This window comes from Hemitrygon akajei, chromosome 5, assembly GCF_048418815.1.
Source record: "Hemitrygon akajei chromosome 5, sHemAka1.3, whole genome shotgun sequence".
Lineage (NCBI taxonomy): Eukaryota > Metazoa > Chordata > Chondrichthyes > Myliobatiformes > Dasyatidae > Hemitrygon > Hemitrygon akajei.
The window spans coordinates 182,645,990-182,671,589 of record NC_133128.1 but is presented as its reverse complement, the minus strand read 5'-3'; the positions used below and the strand labels follow the sequence as shown (position 1 = coordinate 182,671,589).

The following is a 25,600-nucleotide window of genomic DNA, read 5'->3' as shown; positions in this document are numbered from 1 at the left end:
TCAGTTTCACAAGGCAGCTGGCAATCCAGTCTATAGACAAACAAGTTACATCCCAGATAATGCTGCAGTTGTTGCAGCAGGCTGACTAAATGCAATTAAAACTGTGTACAATTCCCTGAATTTAAATTTCCATGATTTAACATTTAAATTCACCCAGACAAGTTCAAAGTAAAATTATCAAAGTACAGATGTCCTACCATATTCAGACCTGAGATTCATTTACTTATGGGCACACACAGGAAATCTGAGAAACAAATACAATCAATGAAAGACTGAACCCAATAGGATAGGCAAACAACCAATCTGCAAAAGACAACAAACTGTGTAAATAAAAAAAGAAAAATAACAATAAATAAGCAATAATTATTGAGAACAGGAGGTGAGGAGTCATTGAAAGTGAGCTCATAGGTTGTGGGAACAGTTCTGTGATGGAGTGAGTAAAGTTATCCCTCTGGTTTAAGAGCCTGATGGTTGAGGGTAATATTTGTTAGTATATTTTAACCTTTATCAAATTAAACTTTTGCAGCTCAAGCTCATCAAAATTCAAAGGGCACACTATCACTAACTTGAGTTCAGTTGATCTGCTCTGCCTAGTCAGTTCATCTGTGGTGCATTCCAACAATTTATATTGTTGATTCTGTATTGTACTGCAGCAGCAAGGGTTAGAGGGAGATAAACAGGGAAAGAAATTACCTGATTATAAGGTCATAAATTGTAATTTGTCACTGAGAGCAGAGACTAAAGATTTTCACTCGCACAAATAATTGAGGGCAGAGACGATCAAATGAAAAACAACTGGTACGAGAAGCAGATTAAAACGTAATGCAAATGCGGTGAAGTTGAGTCATTGACGAGGGAGAACGTCATAACAACATGAAGAGGACAACTTGGAGGCTCCTCCAGCAAGGCTGCATGGATGGGAAATAAGAAGGGAGGTGTAATCATTATGATGGACTTGTGATTCACGACAGCCAGAGGGAGCTGGAGGAATGATAGGTACCTGCATCATGGAGAGAGAGTTTTTTCTTTACTCCACTGAAATACTGCTACATCAGACTTTACTTTCTTCCTATCAAATTTCAAGTTGAACTCAATCATATAGTGATATTTAGCTCCCAACTACAATTGGAATTCAGTGATGGCCACAACATCATACCTGTCTATCTGGAATAGTGCAACAAAATCATCCAGCTTATTTTTTTATACTCCGTACGTTGAGATAGAACAATTTGAGTACTCTATTTGCTATACTTTTTGATCCTGGAACCCTTAGGGAGCAGTAATCATAATATGATCGATTTCACATTGAAATTTGAGAGGGAAAAAATAAAATCCAATGTGTCGGTATTTCAGTGGAATAAAGGAAATTACAATGTCATGAGAGGGGAACTGGCCGAAGTTGACTGGAAAGGGATATATGCAGGAAGGACAGCAGAGCAGCAATGCCTGGAGTTTCTGCAAAAAAAAGAGGGAAGTGCAAGACAGATATATTCCAAATAAGAGGAAATTTTCAAAGGGAAGAAGGACACTGCCATGGCTGACTAGTGAAGTTGGAGCCAAAGTAAAAACAAAAGAGAGAGCCAGAGCTAGTGGGAAGATAGAGGATTTGGAAGCTTTTAAAAACTTGCAGAAGGAAACTAAGAAGGTCATTCGGAAGGAAAAGATGAATTATGAGAGGAAGCTGGCGACAAATATCAAAGAAGATACTAAAAGCTTTTTTAAGTACATAAAGGGTAAAAGAGAGTCGAGGGTAAATATAGGACCAATACAAAATGACGTTGGAGATATTGTAATGAGAGATGCAGAGATAGCAGAGGAACTGAATGCATATTTTGCATCAGTCTTCACAGTGGAAAACATCTGCAGTATACCGGACATTCAAGAGTCAGGGAAGTGAAGTTCGTGCAGTGAAAATTACAACTGAGAAGGTGCTCAGGAAGCTTAATGGTCTGAGGGTGGATAAATCTCCTGGACCTGATGGAATGCACCCTCAGGTTCTGAAGGAAGTAACTGGAGAGATTGCAGAGGCATTAACGGTGAACTTTCAAGAATCGATAGGTTCTGGCGTTGTACCGGATGACTGAAAAATTGCAAATGTTATTCCGCTATTTAAGAAGGGTGGGAGGCAGCAGAAAGGAAACTATAGACCTGTTAGCCTGACAACAGTGGCTGGGAAGTTGTTGGAATTGATTGTTAGGGATGAGATTATGCAGTACCCGGAGGCACATAACAAGATAGGTCAAACCTTTCATAGTTTCCTGAAAGGAAAATCCTGCCTGACTAACCTACTGAAATTCTTTGAGGAAATTACAAACAGGGTAGACAAAGGAGATGCAGCAGACATGGTGTACTTGGATTTTCAGAAGGCCTTTGATAAGGTGCTGCTTAGCAAGATAATTGCCCATAGAATTACAGGGAAGTTACTGGCTGGTCAGCAGACAATAGAGAGTGGGAATAAAGTGATCCTATTCTGGCTGGCTGCCAGTTACCAGTGGAGTTCCACAGGGGTTGGTGTTGGGCCCACTGCTTTTTACCATGTATGTCAATGATTTTGGACAATGGTATTAATGGATTTGTGGCTGAATTTGCCAATAATACAAAAACAAGCGGAGGAGTGGGTAGTGTTGAGGAAACAGAGAGCCTGCAGAGAGACTTAGATAGTTTAGGGGAATGGGCAAGGAAGTGGCAAATGGAATACAATGTTGGAAAGTGTATGGTCATGCACTTTGGTGGAAGAAATAAACAGGCAGACTATTACTTAGATGGGGAGAGAATTCAAAATGCAGAGATGCAAAGGGACTTGGGAGTCCTTGTGCAGGATACCCTAAAGTTGAACCTCCATGTTGAGTTAGTTGTGAAGGCGACAAATGCAATGTTGGCATGTATTTCTAGAGGTATAGAATATAAGAGTAGGGATGTGATGCTGGGGCTCTGTAAGGCATTCATGAGACCACACTTATTGTGTGCAGTTTTGGGCTCCTTATTTTAGAAAGGATATACTGACATTGGAGAGGGTTCAGAGAAGATTCACGAAAATGGTTCCAGGAATGAAAGGGTTACTGTATGAGGAACATCTGGCAGCTCTTGGGCTGTATTCCCTGAAGTTCAGGAGAACGAGGGGGGAATCTCATAGAAAGATTTTGAATGGTAAAAGGCCTGAACAGATTAGATATGGCAAAGTTATTTCCCATGGTAGGGGATTCTAGGATAAGAGGGCACAACTTCAGGATTGAAGGATGTCCTTTTAGAACTGACACGCGGAGAAATTACTTTGGTCAGAGGGTGGTAAATCTGTGGAACTTATTGCCATGAGCAGCTGTGGAAGCCAAGTCATTGGGTGTATCTAAGGCAGAGATAGATAGGTTCTTGATTAGCCAGGGCATCAAAGGGTATGGGGTAAAAGCAGGGGAGTGAGGATGACTGGAGGAACTGGATCAGCCCATGATTGAATGGCAGAGCAGACTCGATGGGTCGAATGGCCTACTTCTGCTCATACATCTTACCATCTAAATCCATCTGATAACAGTCCCATTAACAACTGTCATCACCTTGCTCGTCATTGAAATTGAGAATATAGGGTGGAAGACACACTGCATGCCTAACAAGTGATTATATACAAGCATGTACTGCAACTCAAGTTCAATCTTAACTGGCATTTAACTATACTTAAACACCAGCAAACAAAACACAAAACCAGGGCCAAAGCGCAAAACACAGTACCATAGTCATACACAGTAAAAGGCACATAAGATAGCAAACACATACAAGATATCAGTAAAATACAGTCACGCAATAAAATATATAGTCCAAGGCTCCGAGTACATGAACGTTGCAGCGGTCTGGAGTCGTATACAATACAGCTAGTCTTCTGCCGGGTGAACGCTGGGAGGTAGTACTGACTCCAGCACAGATGCAGCACCACACCGCCTCCAGCACTCCAGTGCTCCAATATCTGCCCCTGAACAGCTGCAAACAGGCAACAATAAGGCTCGAGGTCTAGTCCTCACTACCACTGAGGCCACACTGCTCCCCTACCATCTGCCTCCATCAATAAACCAGATGAACTGGGTATGCAGAATTTCACACCACCAACATTCAACAGGGTCTCATGATCACAAGAAAAGTGACTACAATGATTGGACTGCACAACTCCTTCAAGCACTGATGCCCCTCTGTCACAGGCATCATCACGGCCCACACCAAGTACAACTCTTTCAGTTTCTCCACCAACGAGCAACTCGCTGATGGAGTAGACCTGCAATGTTTTTAAAGTTCTTAATGTCCAGCAGGTTTTTGCAATTGTAAAAAATACTTCTAAAAAAGACATTAACACCTTTAGTTGACCCCATAGAAGCCACTGTGTCTGAACACGCAATCATCTTACCGAAATAACTGGAAAGATGTCTCAAACTTCTTGAGCTACACAAATTCACGTCTGTCCTGTTTTCATGATTAACTCAAAAACTACATTATTCACTTGCATAGTAAATAAATGCACAATAGTGGCAATCTAATTTCTAGGCCACAATCTTCTAACAGTCAAGCATCAGACAGTAATGAGCAGAGCAATAAAATGTATCTTCAGGCTACATTTCAGACAATGCATACAGAAATGTACACAGAATAAAATTGATTCAGAAGGACATCAAAGCTACAGATGTCAACAGAATTAATCCTCAATGTATGATGTCAAGAAACATGAATGCATAGGCACAAGGAAAAGGCAGTCTGGTTTACAAACCCTAAAGAAAATTTTCAATCTGATCCACATAATTTGATGCACTAGGCTTTTGCAAAACGAAACGATAAAGTGTTTGAAAAATCATGGCCTATATACCTGAAAAAAAACCAAAAAATATACGAAAGTTCATTGCCACGGCCAGATGCAAGGCAGGATGGGGCGGGGGAAGACTCCCAGTCAGGCTTTAATGCCATTTGTTTCAGCAAGTATTCTTGAACCATTTCTTAATGCATTTTGAAAAGTTCAGCATCCCTTCAGCTTTTTCGATCAGGCCAAATCTTTGCCTGTGGAACGAGGATTGGGCCCAACTCCATTTGGTCAGGGCAGATGTAACTGCACTGTGAAGCCATGCAGACTCCTTGTTCAACAGCAGACGGGCTGGAAGTTCAAGCCTATGGAATTCTTGTTCCTGCCAGGGTTCCAGAAACAACCCAAGATTTTCCCCACACATTAAACAACTGGCAGTTTCTGATGGAAATTTGATCATTAGGTGTTCAAGGTCAGGGGAACACAAGTTCGACAAAACCACCATATTTGAGCACCACAGAGAGTTTATCATGAAATACACACCTTCATTGCTTGCCTTTTCCAAATCAACAGTTCAGGCCATCCTTTGAATCAAGGCAGCTTCAGGTCTGATCACCATATCTGGCACATTGAGTAAGCAATGTCTCAGTAAAACACAGAACACAATTCCTCAATTCCTGACAATAAAGCATCCTGGCCCTTAGGTCCTCAATCTTGTTCTCCAGCGACTACACCTTTGCTAACAAGATGCCGGGTAGAGAGGGCATTAAAAAAAATGTTCGAAATTGGCTGTGTGGGAGAAGACAGAGAATGGTAGTGGGTGATTGCTTCTCAGACTGGAGGCCTGTGACTAGTGGTGTGCCTCAGGGATCTGCTGAGGACCACTGTTGTTTGTTGTCTATATCAATGATCTAGATGATAACGTGGTAAATTGGATCAGCAAGTTTGCTGATGACACTAAGATTGGAGGCGTTGTGGACAGCGAGGAAGGCTTTCAAAGCTTGCAGAGGGATCTGGACCAACTAGAAAAATGGGCCAGAAAATGGCAGATGGAATTTAATGCAGACAAGTGTGAGGTGTTGCATTTTGGAAGGACAAATCAAGGTAGGACACACACAGTAAATGGTAGGGCACTGAGGAGTGTGACGGAACAAAGGGATCTGGGAGTTCAGATACATAATTCCCTGAAAGTGGCGTCACAGGTAGACAGGGTTGTAAAGAAGGCTTTTGGCATCCTGGCATTCAGAAATCAAAGTATTGAGTATAGGAGTTGGGATGTTATGGTGAGGTTGTACAAGACATTGGTGAGCCCAAATTAGGAGTATTATGTACAGTTCTGGTAATCTAGCTATAGAAAGGAGATCAGTAAGATTGAAAGAGTGCAGAGAAGATTCACTAGGATGTTGCCGGGTCTTCAGGAGTTAAGTTACAGGGAAAGATTGAATAGGTTAGGACTTTATTCCTTGGAGCGTAGAAGAATGAGGGGGGGATTTGATAGAGGTTTACAAAATTATGAGGGGTATAGACAGAGTAAATGCGAGTAGGCTCTTTCCACTTAGATTAGGAGAGATAAATATGAGAGGACATGGCTTTAGGGTGAAAGGGGAAAGGTTTAGGGGGAACATTCGGAGGAACTTCTTCACTCAGAGTGGTGGGAGGGTGGAATGAGCTGCCATCTGATGTGGTAAATGCGGGATCACTCAAGTTTTAAGAATATATTGGATAGATACATGGGTGGGAGAGGACTGGAGGGTTATGGACTGGGTGCAGGTCATGGGACGAGCGGAATAAAGTTTCGGCACTGACTAGAAGGGCTGAATGGTCTGTTTTCTGTGCTGTAGTGTTCTATGGTTCATTCCTCTGCATTTCAGCCTGGCTGGGAGTCCCCTCCCCATCCCACCCTGCCTTGCATCTGGCCATGACGATGAACCTTCATCTGCTTAAAGATGCCATACCTGCTTGCTTGAGAGTCAAGTCAGCTGCATCCTTCAGAAGATAACGAAATTTGTAGTTCATTAAGTCAGTTCAAAAATGTGTTGCGTAAAGAGAAACTACATGCTATATTAAATAGATCAGAATCTGTTTTAATGTCACTGGCATATGTTGTCAAATTTGATGCTTTGCAGCAGCAGTACATTGCAATACACAACTATAAATTACAATAAGAAATTTATAATTAAACTAAACAAATAGTGCAGAAAGAGAACAAAGAAAAACTGAAGGTGTAGATGAATTCATAGTCCATTCAGAAATCTGATGGCACAAGGGAAGAAGCTGTTCCTGAACTGTTGAGAAGAGGGCATGCCCTGGGTCTTTAATGACAGATGCCACCTTTTCAAGGTATCACCTTTTGCAAAATGTCCTTGTTGCATCCATATCTTATATTTGGGAAAGAAAGTGGGGAAAAAATATTTTGTTGAATTCCAAATCATCATTAGTCATTGACTAAATGAAATACAAGAATCCTAACTTCAAACAGACAATGGGACAAGGAACACATGCAAGGTTTTATCACCAGGGTAGCATAACACTGCTACAGCATCAGTGGCCCTGGTTCAATTCTATCGCTCTCTACGATGAGATTGTACGATTCCCCGTGACCATGTGGCCTTCCTCTGGGTGCCCTAGTTTCTTCCTACATTCCAAAGATGTACAGTTTAGTGGGTTTATTGGTCACCTGGGTATAATTCAGCATCGTGAGCTCATTGGAGCAGAAAAGCCCATTACCATACTGTATCTCCAAATAGAGAGGAGGTGCATCTCTACGACATTTCCCACCCTTATTACAGAACCAGGAAAATAGGATACAAATTATCCAAATCAAGGATTACTGAATCCATCCTCCAAAACAAGATCATGACTCTCTCTGGGATCCAGCATGAAAATAATAAAATTTGGGAATCAAAACCTCCCAATCAAAGCAAAGGTCATACATGAATTTAAATAGCATCTCAGATGCAACCCTTCAGAGAATTGATACCTTACAGTATTTTGCACTGACAAAAAGATTCCAGAACAGGGAAGGAAAAAAAAGCTGAAAAGACTTAGGTCACAAAAGAAAATTGAATGCCATCAACACTTGAGTATTGAATATTTCAGTAATATTTGAGTAATATTGTATATACAGTATATTGTTTCGTTAAGCATTGTCTGATTAAATAATTCATTACAGGTGATATGCAAAAGTACATGCATGGCATACATCATTATGCCCCCACATTATATGTGCGTCCTCACACAAGAGTAAAAACAAAACTAAGACAGATTCTTCTGAGCTCCTATCTTTTTGCTTTCAATCAGTTTTGGAGTTACAAAATATAACAGCAGCGACAAAGAAGTATTAAACAATCCCGAGACAGCTACCTACCTGTTGAAGTGCAGCAAGATGTTCCTGTTTTTAAAAAAGAGTAAAAAGGCAGAAAATTGACAAATTCACAGGTTCATACATACAGTGGCATGCAAAAGTTTGGGCACCCCAGTCAAAATTTCCGTTACTGTGAATAGCTGAGCAAGTAAAAGATGACCTGATTTCCAAAAGGCATAATGTTAAAGATGACACATTTCTTTAATATTTTAAGCAAGATTACTTTTTTATTTCCATCTTTTACACTTTCAAAATAACAAAAGGGCACAAAGCAATAGTTTGGGCACCCTGCATACTTAGTGACGCTCCCTTTAAGTATCACAGCTTATAAAAGCTTTCTGTAGCCAGCTAAGAGTCTTTCAATTCTTGTTTGGGGGATTTTCACCCATTCTTCCTTGGGAAAGGATTCTAGTTCGGTGAGATTCTTAGGCCGTCTTGCATGCACTGCTCTTTTGAGGTCTATCCACAGATTTTCGATGATGTTTAGGTCAGGGGACTGTGAGGGCCATGGCAAAACCTTCAGCTTGTGCCTCTTGAGGTAGTCAAGGTATTGTGAATTTTGAGGTGAGTTTAGGATCATTATCCTGTTGTAGAAGTCATCCTCTTTTCATCTTCAGCTTTTTTAGACAGTGTGATGTTTGCTTCCAGAATTTGCTGGTATTTAATTAAATTCATTCTTCCCTCTATCAGTGAAATGTTCCCTGTGTCAATGGCTGCAACACAAGCCCAAAGTATGATTGATCCACCCCCGTACTTAACGGTTGGAGAGGTGTTCTTTTCATGAAATTCTGCACCCTTTTTTCTCCAAACATACCATTGCACATTGCGGCCAAGAAGTTCTATTTTACCTTCATCAGTCCACAGGACTTGTTTCGAAAATGCTTGTTTAGATGTTCCTTTGCAAACTTCTGACGCTGAATTTTGTAGTGAAGATGCAGGAAAGGTTTTCTTCTGATGACTCTTCCATGAAGGTCATATTTTTGCAGGTGTCGCTGCACAGTAGAACAGTGCACCACCACTCCAGAGTCTGCTAAATCTTCCTGAAGGTCTTTTGCAGTCAAACGGGAGTTTTGATTTGCCTTTCTAGCAATCCTATGGATTGTTAGTTCTCCCGGGAAGTTTTCTTGGTCTTCCAGACCTCAACTTGACCTCCACTGTTCCTGTTAACTGCCATTTCTTAATTACATTACGAACTGAGGAAACTGCTACCTGAAAATGCTTTGCTATCTCCTTATAGCCTTCTCCTGCTTTGTGGGCATCATTTATTTTAATTTTCAGTGCTAGGCAGCTGCTTAGAGGAGCCCATGGCTGCTGATTGTTGGGACAAGGTTTGAGGAGTCAGGTTATTTATAAAGCTTTGAAATTTGCATCACCTGGCCTTTCCTAACAATGACTGAACAAACCATAGCCCTAATCAACTAATTAAGGTCCGAGACTTTGGTACATTATCTGAGAGCTCAAATCTCTTGGGGTGCCCAAAACTTTTGCATGGTGCTCCTTTCCTTTTTCTCCACTCTAAATTGTACAAAACAAAAATAATACACTAATCTTACTTAAAATGTTGAAAAGAATGTTTCATCTTTAACTGTATGACTTTTGGAAATCAGTTCATCTTCTACTCACTTAACTATTCACAGTAATGGAAATTTTGACCAGAGGTGCCAAACTTTTGCATGCCACTGTAGCAGGTACTGGGGATAATAACCAATTTTTTTTTAAAAAGCAGAAATGGCTCATTATATCTGAAAGATAAACATGCTCAATTGCACAAGAGATAACTGGATATTGCATATTGAGCAAATTTGAGCCAACCTAATGAAGGGTCTAGGTCCGAAACGTAAACTGTTTACTCTTTTCCATAGATGCTGCCCTGCCTGCTGAGTTCCTCCAGCATTTTGTGTGTGTTTCTTATATCATGCCTCTGGTTTGTGTGACCATACTACAACTTTTTAATTCAGTCTCTTTTGAGGCTCTGAGCTTTCTCTGTAAAACCCAGCATATATTGTCCATCCCAAATTTCTCTTGAAAAGGTGGTCTGAGCTACCCTGGTAAGGCTCTGAAAACCTGCGCCAACCAACTAGCAGAAGTATTCAAGGGCATTTTCAACCTCTCACTGTTACGGGCGGAAGTTCTCACTTGCTTCATAAAGACGCCAATTATACCTGTGCCTAAGAAGAATAACGTGGCCTATTGCCCAGTAGCACTCACTTCCACAGTGATGAAATGCTTTGAGGGGTTGGTCATGACTAGATTGAACTCCTGCCTCAGCAAGGATCTGAACCCATTGCAACTTGCTTATCGCCACAATAAATCAATGGCAGACACAATTTCAATGGCTCCCTACACGGCTTTAGACCACCTGGACAACACAAACATCTATGACCAGCATCCTGACATTGACTATAGCTCAGCATTTAATACCATCATTCCCACTGTCCTGATTGAGAAGATGCAGAACCTGGGCCTCTTTACCTCCCTCTGCAATTGGATCCTCGACTTCCTAACCTGAAGACCATAATTTGTGCGGATTGGTGATAACATATCCTCCTCACTGACAATCAATACTGGTGCACCTCAGGGATGTGTACTTAGCCCACTGCTCTATTCTCTATATACACTTGACTGTGTGGCTAGGCATAGCTCAAATACCATCTATAAATTTGCTGACAATACAACCATTGTTGGTAGGATCTCAGGTGGTGACGAGAGGGCATACAGGAGTGGTGCCACAGCAACAACCTGGCACTCAACATCAGTAAGCCGAAAGAGCTGATTGGGGACTTCAGGAAGGGTAAGACGAAGGAACACATGCCAATCCTCAACAGGATCAGAAGTGGAGAGAGTGAGCAGCTTCAAGTTCCTGGGTGTCAAGATCTTTGAGGATCCAACCTGGTCCCAACATATCGAAGTAGTTATAAATAAGGCAAGACAGTGGCTATACTTTATTAGGAGATTGAAGAGATTTGGAATGCCAACAAATACACTCAAAAACTTCCACAGTTGTACCGTGGAGAGCATTCTGACAGGCTGCATCACTGTCTGGTATGGAGGGGCTACTGCACAGGACTGAAAGAAGCTGCAGAAGGCTGTAGGTCTAGTCAACTCCATCTTGGGTACTACCTACAAAGTACCCAGGACATCATCTTCTTCTTCAGGTGTCTCAGATAGGCAACATCCATTATTAAGGACCTCCAGCACGCAGGGCATGCCCTTTTCTCACTGTTACCATCAGGTAGGAGGTACAGAAGCCTGAAGACAAACACTCAGCAATTCAGGAACAGCTTCTTCCCCTCTGCCATCTGATTTCTAAATGGCCATCGAAGCTTTGGACACTAGCTCATTTTTTTTAAATATACAGCATTTCTGTTTTTGCATATTTTTAATCTATTCAATATACCTAATTGATTCACTTGTTTATTTATTTTTTTCTCTCTGCTAGATTATGGATTGCATTGAACTGCTGCTGCTAAGTTACCAAATTTCACGTCACATGCTGATGATAATAAACCTGATTCTGATTCCCATTCCCTCTTTAACCACCGCTATCTTTCTGGTGAAGGTACTCCACAGTGCTACTGCATGGTGACTCCAGGATGTTGACCCAGCAACAAAGAGACAGTGTACATATGGATAATATACAACCAGCAGGCAGTATTTGCCAGCTTGCCCTGCAATCTTCTTGCAATAAATGCCGGAGAAGTGGAAATTGCAGTCACACCCCCAGGGAGTAACAACAGTGTATTTTATAGATAGAATATACAGCACTGATGATAGACTGTACTTTGTCTTACTCCCTAAACATTCACACAACCAAGCCAATTGCTGATGATATTTTGGAATATAAAAGTTGCATTGTTTGCTGTGTAACCAAAATTATGTAGTCTGAGTTTGCTATTTGCTATGCATGTATCCAATTGAAAGTAGAAGACAATGGTGTGTTAATGAGAGGTAGCTAAGAGATGTAGATTAGAACATGATTAAGTCAATAGGTAGAAACAATAGTGGCGGATGTACTTGTGAGACGCAACTATAGACCGATTGGATATGCTAATGCAACTAAACCAGGCGATTGCTATAAAAAATGTTATGTACAAGGATCAGTGGGCAATCAGCGACTAGCTCACTGACTGTCTCAGCTTTGATTTGCAAATTAAAGTTTAATACTTCTTGACGAATCTTCTGCGTCTCCTGGTCGTTTGTGGGGCACGAGAAACCACGACAATATCAAGCTTCTTAAACATTGGAGCTGTACATCTGTACTAATCCAGACAATTGGGGAGAATTCCATCATGCTCCCATCTGTGCATTATAAAGGCTCTGGGTTGTCTGGGTATCTAGTGTCCGATCATCTCTTGTAGCCATTTTAGTTATGTGGCCAGTCCAATTGTGGAACGCTGACTGTGATAGACTCAGTGACAGTAATCCCACTGAATATATTTTGGATATGAAGTTGAAGACAAGACTGTGGAAGAGATCAAGAAACCCGGATGGTCTGTTGCCTCCCTGGTGCCAGGGCCCGCGACATCTCGGATCGAGTTCTCAGTATTCTCAAGAGGGAGGGTGAGCAGCCAGATGTCGTGGTCAATGTAGGGACCAATGACGTGGGTAGGAAGAGTGAGGAAGTCCTGAAAGGTGAGTTTAGGGAGCCAGGCGCCAAGTTAAAGGACAGGACCTCCAGGGTTGCAATCTCAGGATTGCTACCAGTGCCATGTGCAAGTGGGTTTAGAAATAGCAAGATAGTGCAGATCAACACGTGGCTGAAGACATGGTGGAGGACGGAGGGCTTCGGATTTCTAGATAATTGGACAGTTTTTCCAGGGAAGGTGGGACCTGTTCCAGTGGGACGGTTTACATCTGAACTGGAGGGGGACAAATATTTTTGCAGGTAGGTTTACTAGAGAGAGGCTCCAGTGGATTTAAACTAGATATGAAAGGGGAGGGGAACCAGAGTGTAGGAACAGATGTATGGGAGAAGGAAGAAAAAGACAGTAAAGTTCTTTGTACGGTTAGAGATAAACAGAGAGGAAGAGGTGGAGAATTTCCTAAACGTATTTATTTTAATGCTAGGAGCATTGTAAGAAAGGTGGATGAGCTTAGAGCATGGATTGATACCTGGAAATATGATGTTGTAGCTATTAGTGAAACACGGTTGCAGGAGGGGTGTGATTGGCAACTAAATATTCCTGGATTTCGTTGCTTCAGATGTGATAGAATCGGAGGGGCAAGAGGGGGAGGTGTTGCGTTGCTTATCAGAGAAAATATTACAGCGGTGCTCTGGCAGGATAGATTAGAGGGCTCGTCTAGGGAGACTATTTGGGTGGAATTGAGGAATGGGCAAGGTGTAGTAACACTTATAGGGGTGTATTATAGACCACCTAATGAGGAGCGAGAATTGGAGGAGCAAATTTGCAAGGAGTAGCAGATATTTGTAGTCACAGGGTTGTGATTGTGGGAGATTTTAATTTTCCTCACATAGACTGGGAAGCCCATACTGTAAAAGGGATGGATGGTTTGGAGTTTGTAAAATGTGTGCAGGATAGTTTTTTGCAGCAATACATAGAGGTACCGACTAGAGAAGGGGCAGTGTTGGATCTTCTGTTAGAGAATGAGATAGGTCAGGTGACAGAGGTATGTGTTGGGGAGCACTTTGGGTCCAGTGATCACAATGCCATTCGTTTCAATATAATTATGGAAAAGGATAGGACTGGACCCAGGGTTGAGATTTTTGATTGGAGAAAGGCTAACTTTGAGGAGATGCAAAAGGATTTAGGAGTGGATTGGGACAATTTGTTTTATGGGAAGGATGTAATAGAGAAATGGCGGTCATTTAAAGGGAAATTTTGAGGGTACAGAATCTTTATGTTCCTGTTAGGTTGAAAGTAATGGTTAAAAGTTTGAGAAAGCCATGGTTTTCAAGGGATATTGGAAACGTGGTTAGGAAAAAGAGAGATATCTACAATAAATATAGGCAGCATGGAGTAAATGAGGTGCTTGAGGAATATAAAGAATGTAAGAAGAATCTTAAAGAAATTAGAAAAGCTAAAAGAAGATACGAGGTTGCTTTGGCAAGTAAGGTGAAAATAAATCCAAAGGGTTTCTACAGTTATATTAATAGCAAAAGGATAGTGAGGGATAAAATTGGTCCCTTAGAGAATCAGAATGGACAGCTATGTGTGGAGCTGAAAGAGATGGGGGAATTTTGAACAATTTCTTTTCTTCGGTATTCACTAAGGAGAAGGATATTGAATTGTGTAAGGTAAGGGAAACAAGTAGGGAAGTTATGGAAACTATGACGATTAAAGAGGAGAAGTACTGGCGCTTTTAAGGAGTATAAAAGTGGATGAATCTCTGGGTCCTGACAGGATATTCCCTAGGACCTTGACAGAGGTTAGTGTAGAAATAGCAGGGGCTCTGACAGAAAATGACAATGACAAATGTCATTAGAAACGGGGATGGTGCCAGAGGATTGGCGTATTGCTCATGTGGTTCCATTGTGTAAAAAGGGTTCTAAGAGTAAACCTAGCAATTATAGGCCTGTCAATTTGACGTCAGTGGTGGGTGAATTAATGGAAAGTATTCTTAGAGATGGTATATATAATTATCTGGATAGACAGGGTCTTATTAGGAGCAGTCAACATGGATTTGTGCATGGAAGGTCATATTTGACAAATCTTATTGAATTTTTTGAAGAGGTTACAAGGAAAGTTGACGAGGGTAAAGCAGTGGATGTTGTCTATACAGACTTCAGTAAGGCCTTTGACAAGGTTCCGCACGGAAGGTTAGTTAGGAAGGTTCAATCGTTAGGTATTAATATTGAGGTAGTAAAATGGATTCAACAGTGGCTGGATGGGAGATGCCAGACAGTAGTGGTGGATAACTGTTTGTCAGGTTGGAGGCCGGTAACTAGTGGTGTGCCTCAGGGATCTGTATTGGATCCAATGTTGTTTGCCATATACATTAATGATCTGGATGATGGGGTGGTAAATTGGATTAGTAAGTATGCAGATAATACTAAGGTAGGTGGCATTGTGGATAATGAAGTAGGTTTTCAAAGTTTGCAGAGAGATTTAGGCCAGTTAGAAGAGTGGGCTGAGCGATGGCAGATGGAGTTTAATGCAGATAACTGTGAGGTGCTACATTTTGGTAGGAATAATCCAAATAGGACATATATGGTAAATGGTAGGGCATTGAAGAATGTAGTAGAACAGAGTGATCTAGGAATAATGGTGCATAGTTCCCTGAAGGTGGAATCTCATGTGGATAGGGTGGTGAAGAAAGCTTTTGGTATGCTGGCCTTTATAAATCAGAGCATTGAGTATAGGAGTTGGGATGTAATGTTAAAATTGTACAAGGCATTGGTGAGGCCAAGTTTGGAGTATCGTGTGCAGTTCTGGTCACCAAATTATAGGAAAGATGTCAACAAAATAGAGAGAGTACAGAGATTTACTAGAATGTTACCTGGGTTTACCTAAGTTACAGGGAAAGATTGAACAAGTTAGGTCTTTATTCTTTGGAGCATAGAAGGTTGAGGGGGGACTTGATAGAGGTATTTAAAATTATGAGGGGGATAGATAGAGTTCACGTGGATAGGCTTTTTCCATTGAGAGTAGGGGACATTCAAACAAGAGGACAATAGTTGAGAGTTAGGGGGCAAAAGTTTAAGGGTAACACGAGGGGGGAATTTCTTTACTCAGAAGGTGGTAGCTGTGTGGAATGAGCTTCCAGAAGAAGTGGTAGAGGCAGGTTCGGTATTGTCATTTAAAGTAAAATTGGATAGGTATATGGACAGGAAAGGAATGGCGGGTTATGAGCTGAGTGCGGGTCAGTGGGACTAGGTGAGAGTAAGCGTTCGGCATGGACTAGAAGAGCCGAGATGGCCTGGTTCCATGCTGTAATTGTTATATGGTTATATTTAGTGAATGGCAGAGCAGGCTAAAAGGAAATGCTTGCTTTTTGCCGCTTCTATTTCTTACTACTAGTCTGCAGCCCTAAAAAGTTCTATCCTGCTGTCAGGAATTCTTCAGTTAACTCATATTAATGCCTACAACATATCAATTATTTCAGAAGCTCAGAAACTCAGAGTTAGCTTTCTACTATTTAAAGGGCTGAAACAACTATTTGCTAAGAAACAGAACCATCAGAATTTAAGCACACTGAGAACAATTTTTGTTTTCTTTCAGCAGTACGTGTTAAAATATGCCAGAAAATTAAAACACTTCAGTTGCATAACTACACATAGCACAAGATTTATAGTAATTTTAAGGTTAAATGAATTGCAGATAATTATAACATAGCTAAAAGAAAATGAACAATAATTTCATTTAAAAATAAATAATGCTTTCAAACACAGCAATTTCTTGGCAATGTAAACCTTTGCTGTGCAATTATTAAAATTTTGAATTGAACTCCAATTATTACGGAGCCAATTTACGAAAACCACAACTCAAAGAACAGAATAATCCAGTTAATCCAGCTCAAACAAGTGCAGGCAGTACAAGATCAAAAGTTGGCACATTTACAATACTCACCCACATGGCAATACAAACCTTTAATTCAGATGTAATTAATTTGTGGGTTTTGCTGGGTATTCATTTTCAAGATTTTACCCTCATTACACTGCACTTTCTTTTGCTGAGGCATTAACTCACATTAGTTTAAGAGGCAACTCATGCTTCCATACTTATCACAAGAGTCCTTCATCCATGGGTACAATTAGATCTTAACTGCTAGCGAGAACAGGGATGAGATATTTGAAGGAAAAAATGCAATTATGAAAAGATTTTGCAATAATCATCACCTGACGTGTGGTATAACGTGGGTAATCATGGTCTAGCCATGACTATGAATGTTCTTGGCAAAATTTTCTACAGGATGGTTTGTCTTCGTTGGGCAGTGTCTTTACAAGATGGGTGACCCTCAGCCATTACCAACACTCTTCGGGGATTGTCTGCCTGGCGTCGCTGGTCACAGATGCCTTGTGCAGGAAGGCACAGAGTCGACTGCACTTCCTTAGAAGGTTGGCGTCATTCAATGTCTGTAGTGAGATGCTGAAGATGTTCTATAGGTCAGTTGTGGAGAGCGCCCTCTTCTTTGTGGTGGCGTGTTGGGGAGGCAACATTAAGAAGAGGGACGCCTCACGTCTTAATAAGCTGGTAAGGAAGGCGGGCTCTGTTGTGGGCAAAGTACTGGAGAGTATAACATCGGTAGCTGAGCGAAGGGTGCTGAGTAGGCTACGGTCAATTATGGAAAACCCTGAACATCCTCTACATAGCACCATCCAGAGACAGAGAAGCAGTTTCAGCGACAGGTTGCTATCGATGCAATGCTCCTCAGACAGGATGAAGAGGTCAATACTCCCCAATGCCATTAGGCTTTACAATTCAACCGCCAGGAGTAAGATATGTTAAAGTGCCGGGGTTGATTGTATTTAATGTATTTAAGTAAACAACTTAAGAACTTTTTAAAAGCTATTATTAATGCTTTTTGAGAGAGTGATTTAGATGCATATCATATTTTTACTGAGTTAAGTATTGTATGTAATTAGTTTTGCTACAACAAGTGTATGGGACATTGGAAAAAATGTTGAATTGCCCCATGGGGATGAATAAAGTATCTATCTATCTATCTAACCAGGACTTGTGATGTGCACCAGCTGCTCATACGACCATCCACCTCCTGCTCCCATGGCTTCCTGTGACCCTGATCAGGGAAGCCAAACCGGTGCTACACTTTACCCAAGGGTGACCTGCAGGCCAGCGGAGGGAGAGCGGGCCTTACACCTCCTTTGTTAGAGGCACATCTCCACCCCACCACCCATTCTGCAATAATACCATGTTTAAAATCTATAAATTTCCTACCTCATTTATATCAGGAGCTTTTGGAGTTTAAGGCATTTTAAAATCATGTGTAGAAAATGGTAGTGTATTCTGGACAATTTAAATGATACAAGGATATGTGTATTTCTTTCCTATCCCTCCACAAATATTGGTGAAAACAGTGGAAAATAAGCTCCCTGTACTAGATTCATCACTGCAACCTTAATTCTCTTGACCCTGATCTCAGTACAGATAATGCACCCTTTCTTGCTCCAGTCCTTTAAACTGCAATGCAAGATGTTTTAGTGGGACATTGTTACCCAAGGAAGGCACACAAATCAGATCAGCTGAACAGTAGAAACCAAGGTCTTAGCTACAAAATATTCTCCTCCTTAAAAAAAAGTGTTAAATTTCAAAAGAGTGCTACTTTGTAAAAATAGCATGACTTGTGTATCTAAATGATAATCACTTGATGGCTCCAACATCCAACAGCATGAAGTGCTTTAAGCTGTTGGTCATGGAATTCATCAGCTCCAGCCTCATGGACCCACTAAAATTCATGGTGGATGCCCTCTTCCTGGCCCTATATCCAAGAAAGTCTCCTATTTATTGCCTACTGCAGCACCTTCAATAGCAAACTTATCTCCAAATCCCAATTTGCAACTGTATCTTTGACATCCTGACCAACAGTCCACAAACCTCCACCACTATCCTCAGCACTGTGTCCCTCAAGGCAGCGTCCTGAGCCCCCTACTCAACTCCATACTAACTCATGGCTGTGTGGCCAGATTCTAACTCCATCTATGCGTTTACAGATAACAGCAACATAGTGGGTCTATACTCAGTTAACACAAGATGCAGAACACAGAGGATATGGAGAGCCTAGTAACATGGTATCACGGCCACATTCTTTCCCTCAGCAAAACAAAAGAGCTGGTCATGACTTCAGGAAGCAGAGCAGAGCACACATCCCTGTAGGCATCAATGGTGCCAAGGTAATCATGATTGAGGGCTTTAAATTCATAGGTGTATTGGTACCTCTACTTCCTTAGAAGGCAAAGGAAATTCAGCTAGAAAAAACACACAATGATCAAGGGCAACTTGTATCCCACTGTTAGAAGATTGTTGAACAGGCATCCTGTACAATAAAGACAATCCCTTTACCTCATCATGACCCTTGCCTACTATCTACTAAACTGGATGTTCTATTTAATAGTAAAACTGTATCCTGGAGTCAGCTGTTGCATTTCCACAACTCACTAAGTTCACCAGGCAACCAATCAGCAATGAGATTTTCCCCCTACGTCACAATTGAGTTCCCACAACAACGACCAATCCGACAATTGATAAGAATATAAAGACACCACCATCAACAGCGCACAGATGATGTCTCCTCGCATAGTGAAGAAACATTTGCAAATGGATTGCCTGGATCGGAGAACTCAACCCAACCGTCAATCATCCGAGCTGCATATTTGCTGAATTATTTCCACCTCAATACACATTTGTGAAATCTGTATAGTCAACATGCAAAGCAAAGTTCTTCCACTGTATCACAGCACATGTGACAATAACAAACCAGTTCCAGTCACAATCCGCTACAGAAATTAGTAAAGTTATCAATTTTCTTCCTGTGTATAATGTCAGAGGCTGTCATTCTTACCCCCAAATAAAACATAGTTATGCGCTGCTTTGGCTGCAAAGATCTTCTAAATCTTAAATTCCGACCACACATCGCCACCTCTGCCCATTCCGACATGCTCTGATCACAGAGTCATCCAATAATGTACTCTATCACACCCCCTGGAGGTATGATATGGAATTTGCAAGACTCCTGGAAACTGACCCTTCTGTAACATTCTCCTTTCATCAGGGAACCAAAGCCAAAGGATGTTTGATACATCTGGAGATCACTGGTGAAAAGAAAATTTGGGATAAGGAGTCAAAGGTAGGAATCATTGCTTCCGCTTTTTACATCATTATTTGTGGAGAGATAGCAAGAAAAATATCCTCTTATACGATTTGTATTTGTCAGATATACTAGCATTTTCTATGCATAATTCTTTAGAATAAAAGTACACACTTTGGGGAGGCATCCCTATCCCCTCCATGATTGCATTTTCTTAAACTTCTGTCCCACTAAATCTGTTATTTTTACACATATATAACAGTTGTTAAGAATACTTCAGCCCACAATGACAAATTACTTGCATCCATTCAAGTACTATTACATTCCCCAATCCTCAGACTCTCTTGACCTCATGACCCACTTTTTCCACTTAGTCTAAATGACATCTTTATACTGCAATCCTATCTTGCATTAAAGATCTTCATAAGAACTTGTGCAAAGATCATTACCATAAAGGCTGGTTTTCTGCCTCAGTGGTAATAAAAGTTGTAAATTTTACTGCCAAAGACTTATTTCTTTTCAAATAGCTTTATCCATCCCATCTAAGCATGTAAAAGGCACCATTTAAAAGTACAATACAATCTTGAAACAGAGGATTTATAGATTGTGCCATTTATAACAGATGAGGAATCAAGCTCAGAAGTCACAACAATAACTTCAAACATAAAGCCCAAAGGATTACATACAAGCAGTAAGGGACAGGAAATCAGAAACATAGTTCCCCCCCCCCCCCCCGCCATGTTAGAGGAGTACCTTGGAGAAATTCCCTTAAAAACAGCACTAGAGAAATATTAGAACAACCTCTCCCTGCATTTGTAACATACAGACATACCTCCAAGCAAAAGCAATATAACAATTCAAAAGATATTCCTAGAATTGATGAACTGGAGTTGGTAAAATAAAGATCCATTAAATCTCAATGGAATTGTTATTTTGATAGTATGCTTTTGTTATGCATTTCAACATTGGAAGAATGCACAAGTCACCAGAAATTACACATTTATGACCAAAAAAACACTCAAATTTAGTGACCAGACAACTTAGAATTTTACCATGAACAAAATAAGTTTATTTTAGATACTGGTGATCAAGTAGGTAATCACTTACATATATTTAGTTAAATACCCAACCAAACCGAACAAGTTCTATGGAACTGAATCTATCCAGTGTGCTTTATAAAGTACTATTCAAAGGGCTTTGGTTATTAAATTATCTACTGAATGTTCTAGAGTCAGAACACGAGGTTGTTGTAATCAGAGGTTATGTACTGAGAATAAAAGACTATTTACAGAGTTAAAAATTTCATGCAAGTTGTATTCTTCAGTCCAAAGAAGAATATTCAAATTCTGGTATTGACTGCAAAGAAGGTCTATCAAACATTACAAGGGAATCTTAATCAGCTAGGTAACTGGCCTGAAGAAAAGGAAATGAGATTTCATTGGGGTAAGTGCGAGGTCCTGGATTTTGGAAAGTCAGTGGGACTTTCACAGTAAGTGTGATTGGGAGTGTTGTTGAACAGATGGACCTTGGAGCTCAGCTCCATGGTTTACTGAGAGTGGAATTACTGGTAGAAAGGATGATGAAGATGGATTGTGGCACATTGGCCTTCATCAGCCAGGGCACTGAGTTGGGGGTTATGTTGTTCAGTTCTACAAAACGCCTGTGAGGCTCACTTGAAGTACGGGTACAGTATACAATTTTGGTAACCATGCTATCAGAAAGATATTATTAAGCTGGAAAGAGTGCAGAAAATTTTGCCAAGATCTCATCAGGATTTGAGGAACTGAGTTATAGAGACAGGCTAAGTCTTTCTTCCCATCCCATGGAAAATAGGTAATTGAAAAGTGACCTGATAAAGATGTATAAACTCCTAAGAGACAGTCAGGGTGAATGCATTCAGTCTTTCCTTCAGGAATCAAGAACTAAAGGGCATAGGTTTGAGATGAGAGGGGCAGATTTAATAGGAGGTTGTGGGACAACTTTTACACACACACAGAGTAGTACACATATAGGAGCTGTCTGAGGAAATGTTTGAATGTTAATTTGTTCATTCACTTATTTAGAGATACAGCGCAGTAACAAGCCCAAAGAGCCCACACCATCCATTACACCCATGTGACCAATTCAGAATGTGGAGGAAACCAGAGCACCTGGAGGAAACCCATGTGGTCATGGGGCGAATGTACAAACTCCTTACAGACAGCAACAGGAATTGAACCACAGTTGCAGGCGTCATAATAGTGTTATGCTATAACAGAGCTGCCAAAGTAGAACAACTTTTAGAAGATTGTTGGACAGGTATGTGACAGGAAAGTATTTTAAAGGTTTATAAAAATATGGGACAAACATAGGATAGGTATCTGACTGGCATGAACCAGCTAAGCCAAAGGGCCTGTTTCTATGCTGTAAAACTCCATAATGAAGACACTAATCAAGCAGACATCAAGATAATTTGTGCTATTTATGCAAAATGTTATTGGTTCTTTTATTAATAAAATGTAAAAGTGGTTATATTTTTTGCAAAAAGGCAGACGAACTGATTTTTCTCTTCTAAAAAATGTTAGATTATGAGATTAAATGAACCAGGTATGATTTACACAACAAATTTCACTACATCTGCCGGCGATTATTAAACCCGATTCATGTTAATACAAAATAAAGTTGGCTTAAGGGGAAACTTGAACATTAATTCACAGGGTAACAGTACATCTGACAAACCCAAATCGATTAGTATCTTAGCAAAGATAGCTTATTTATCTTACTGTACAAAATTACTATTATTCTTACACCAGAAGTTAAAATGGCTACCTGATCACTTTATCAATTCAATTTTGACTAACGCTCCAGATTTACCTATTTAAAGATTCAAAATGATTAATTCAAATCCCCATATACATTTCTAATTTTACAGAAACTTAAATTTAGCAGCTTGTAGGTCAAGACATATTTTAAATTAAATAGACATCTGATTTATTTTAAAATCCACATTGTTTATTTCAAATGCTTGTTACAAAACTTAATAATTTGTTTTCACGTGCGCATCAAGGCAGAGAGAAAAAGTTATATTGCATTTTACCCAATCTTGGCCATGCATAAGATTTTAAGGTTAATGTGAGTAATTTATAAATAGTGTTGCTTGGGGGAAAAAACATTAGCAAGTGTTTACGTAGCAAGCTCCCATGAAAATGTATTACAATCAGGATCAGTTCTTTTTTTAAGTACCGTTTTAAGGGCAAACATTGCCGATAATGTTCTCTTTGAAATAATGTCAAGGGATTTGTCGGCTAAGTTTATATATTTTTAGATAAGTGATTAATCCAAAAAGACACCTCAACAGAGCTGTACTCTCCTAGGTTGCCACTGCACGTGGTAATCTGGGTTATTGTAGAAGACTTGAGTGGATATTGAGCACGCAACCTTCTGCGTCGACAGAAAGAGTGTCACGTATGACATCAAGTTTAATAAATGACTTGTAGTATTTAAGCTCGTAAGAAAATCGAGTATCAAAGTATCGCAATAATGAAAAACAATTTATAAGTAAATCTTTCTTAGTAATTCCAAGTTTAAATAGGAAATGGGAATCAAGAAAACTATGTACAAGGAGCAAGATAAATTAACCATGAAAATAAATTAACCATGAAAATGTTTTCTTTATGTTAAAAACTTTTCAAAAGGCTCACTACAAAACCCTTTAAGGGCATACTTAACGTGACGATTCATTTGCGAGACTCGATATTCTCATGTAATCGCATCGGAAATATGTCATTCCACGTTAATTGTCAACAAAAATTAACCAAGCAGGTTTACGAGCCCTAACCTGCTTGCAGCTGTTTGTTTTACAGTCTATCGCTGCGTCAAGTCCACTTCTGAGTTTTTTCCACCGTTAGAAGACTTGCGTCCTCACAATGTCTCGACCCTCACCTTGGCAAATTTTCCACTTCATGAAAAAGGCAGGTGGCCATTCACAATTCAGCGGGCTATATTCCGCATTCATGACTCATGCCACTGCCGTGAACTTTAATATCTATCTATATTTGCATAGGGTCATAAAGATGTTATTTTTTTGCGCGAACAATGAATATGCCTCGAGCATTCTGCCGGGTCGGGTGGAATAATTTTAAATCTATGTTGCGGAAAAAAACGCATGGTACCAAAACAAATAAAAACTAATTATTTAGAACAATTTACATCAGTACGATACGCAAACCACTACCAAAAAAAAACCTGTCCCCCGGCACCCTGCTCCGAAGAGATAAACATCACCTCTAGACCCACGAAGGTAAAGAAATTACTGCAAATGTATTTTCAATGACTGAAAATGTATTTTAACTGTGCAGAAGATGCAATGAAGAATTACCGTTGGTAATAATGGCTCCATTTGGGCTCCTTGCTCCTTGGTATCCATGCCTATTCCACGCAGATACCTAACTCCAACCTCTCCGTACAGTCTCGCTGCTTGATATTCGTATCAGGTAACACGGACGCGAGCGGCCAATCATACAGCGACCGCGTGCCCGCGCCCCAAAGCCTTGGCCAATGGAGAAAGCGGAGGCGATTTTTCGACCAATGATCTCGCAGCGGCGAGGGCGAACGCGCAGGATTATTGGACTTGTAGTTGGGATGTTGGTCCTTCTGGCCGGCTCGGCCGCGCGCTTCACGGTTCCGCGAGCAGGGGATGGGAACGACGATCTGTCCTCATTTCTGATGTGTTTGTAATTTAATCCCTCGGCATTTTTATCTGATATTTTTTAGACCAAACTGAAATTGAGGTTTGGGTGGAATACATATGCTGGGATGACAAGGTGTAGTTGCACCTCGAGAATTTCTCTCATCACCAGTTAGAGGTCATCAATGACAATCTGGATAAAATGAGAAAGAGAAATGCCGGCGAGGTGTGACTGACTCAAGGCAGCCCTCATCAGGAGAAGGCTTCGCAGGAAAGAAAAGTAACTGCACGTATTTATGCTCCCGTGTATATGCCACGGGGACAGCAATAAACACGACAAACGTGCCAAACAGCGGGCATATGCGAGTGTTTTCCTAATACCTTGAGGTCGAGTTGAAATCAGACATTTGTGTACGATACATCATTATCTGGAGAAGGAGATCTGAATGGATTTCCAGTCGGATGCATAAACTATTTGAGTTGACAGAAGCTGAGTGAGCTATCTCAGAAAAAAAATGTCGCGAAATCCATTCGATATTTTAATTTCCTTAACCTACACATTAAAGGAGAAAAAATCCGAACCGATTGTTTCTTGATCCGGATCCCAGGTTCTGCGGTCTCTTGAGTGTGCAGATCTCAGACGTTTGTGCTTTAAATCGAGCCACTGGAAGAGCTGTAAAAATGTTCTGGGGAAAATACACTGGCCACTCCAGCGCGATGCAGCCCACGACACAATCACTAAAATAGCATATTTCGGCGTGAATGTTGTTTCCCCGTACCACGCATCAGCTGTCCGGATAGGTACATAACAATCCAACAGCAATTTACAGTTGTCGTTAATGTAGTAAAACTTTCCAAGGTGCTTATTCAGTCAAACAAAATTGACTTTAAGGCACTAGGGCAAATAACAGAAATTCAGTCAAAATAAATGCGGGTGTTTTTGGGGTCAGGGGGTACCTGAGTCGGGTCGATTAAATTCTGGAATGGATTGAAGGCCAGAATTAAAGGACTGCAAATATCTTGAAGGATTAGAAATCTGGCAGAATGAAGAGTTAAAACATTTGAAGTCCAGGATGCA

General features: G+C 40.6%; 1 protein-coding gene across 1 annotated transcript in view; it reads right to left on the bottom strand.

Annotated features, from left to right (window-relative positions):
- Nucleotides 1-24,422, bottom strand: part of LOC140728532 (sodium-driven chloride bicarbonate exchanger-like) — a 275,952-nt gene extending 251,530 nt beyond the window's left edge. The window contains 1 exon segment of the mRNA XM_073047392.1: nt 24,214-24,422. The gene's annotated coding sequence lies outside the window, so the exon portion shown is untranslated.
- Between the last annotated feature and the right edge of the window lie 1,178 nt (nt 24,423-25,600).